The sequence below is a fragment of the Pteropus vampyrus genome, unplaced genomic scaffold (assembly GCF_000151845.1).
Source record: "Pteropus vampyrus isolate Shadow unplaced genomic scaffold, Pvam_2.0 Scaffold124, whole genome shotgun sequence".
NCBI classification, from domain to species: Eukaryota; Metazoa; Chordata; class Mammalia; order Chiroptera; family Pteropodidae; genus Pteropus; species Pteropus vampyrus.
The window spans coordinates 194,395-195,893 of NW_011888905.1; the positions used below are offsets into that span (position 1 = coordinate 194,395).

At 55.7% G+C, this 1,499-nt stretch overlaps 2 non-coding genes across 2 annotated transcripts; one reads left to right on the forward strand and one right to left on the reverse strand.

Annotated features, from left to right (window-relative positions):
* Positions 1-62: 62 nt before the first annotated feature.
* On the reverse strand, positions 63-135 carry TRNAT-CGU. The gene has a single exon. It is a non-coding gene; the product is annotated as a tRNA-Thr (tRNA).
* Positions 136-1,367: 1,232 nt separating this feature from the next.
* TRNAL-CAA lies at positions 1,368-1,473 on the forward strand. The gene is made up of 2 exons: positions 1,368-1,405; positions 1,428-1,473. It is a non-coding gene; the product is annotated as a tRNA-Leu (tRNA).
* The last annotated feature ends 26 nt before the right edge of the window (positions 1,474-1,499 follow it).

Here is a 1,499-nt window from a genome sequence, read left to right on the forward strand (position 1 = left end):
TCAGATGACAGAGAAACACATCCTCTAAAATCACCTACTAAAGGTGAAAAACCGACAACCAAAGGCCCCGGTGAGATTCGAACTCACGACCCCTGGTTTACGAGACCAGTGCTCTAACCCCTGAGCTACGGAGCCCCTGCTGAACGATGTGTGTTAGCTCCTTGTCCTAAAATTGATATGTTCAAATCTTTAGGGTTTTTATTTCTATATATATTTTTTGTTTCTAGAAAACTTGAGGTTCCATCCCCAGCTCCGTTCCGATTTTCTGATCTGTGTTCAAACAGATTCCCGTGCTCTCGGAGAGTCCCAACGGTCCCTTCAATTGGCTTTTGTCAAAGGAAATTCAGGACCCCTGACCCGCTTGCGAGGGTTTGGCTTGGACAGGGCCGTGGGGGCGGGTGTGGGGGGAGTCAGCGGGGAGAGAGCGGCTGGCCTATCTGCCCCGACGCAGGGTTGGGGGGACGACCAGGGGCGTCTCCTTTATTCGCACCGCGCCCTCAGCGCTGCAGCGCTTGTCCCCCTGCCTGTCACCCAGGTGTCCAGACTTTAGTTCTCGGTGCCTCGTTTCGAATCCCCGACGTCAGGTGCCAGCAGAGAGACCGAGCGTCGCGGGCAGGACCAGGCGGCCTGGGGTGCCGCGGGTCGGTTCCGAGCTCGTCCTGGGCTGGAAGCGGGGTCCAGGCTGAGGATCGGGTCTGCTCCTCTCCTCCTGCGTCGCTGGATCCGGACCGAAGAGCTCCGTCCACAGGCGCGCTGGCGAAAATGCCAGAAAATGGCCACATTTCGTCCGGTAAAGGCCGCCATTTGGAGACTAAGCTTGGACCAGCAGAAACCACACGTAAGGAGAGAGACTCGACCCTATGGATTCTCTCACAGGCTTGTTGGCCAGCAATCTGGGCAGAGCTCCGCGATTTCTGGGGAGTCAACTGGAAGACTCTCAGGCAGGGACACAGAATCATGTGAACCGTCTGAGCCACAGTCTGGATGGGTTGAGAACAGCGGAGATGACCCTCTCTCGTCCAGAGCAGTGGGCTGACCATTGAGCTGCATCTGCTGGATGGAGGTTTGAGTTAGAAAATACACTGTGACCTGGGGGTCCAGGTCACAGGGGGAGTCAGGCAGTAGGGGCCTGAGCTGGGGGTGCTGGAGAGGAAGCGAGGAGGGAGCCCCTGGGTGCACAGCACCCAGTCTCAGGACTGTGGGAACTATTCAGATCTTCACTGCCTTCCCGTTTCTCAGTGAGTTCAGAACTCCATCCTAGTCCGACAAATTCCAAGAATAAATTTTCTTTTCCTAGGATGCAGCCAGGCATTGACCATCACCGTTTGAGTCTACAGTATAACTTTAGGTTGCACCAACTCCAAGGTGTCAGGATGGCCGAGTGGTCTAAGGCGCCAGACTCAAGCTCAGCTTCCCGCTCCTGGGGCTTCTGGTCTCCGTATGGAGGCGTGGGTTCAAATCCCACTCCTGACATGAGGTTCTTTTTGTTCTTGCCACAC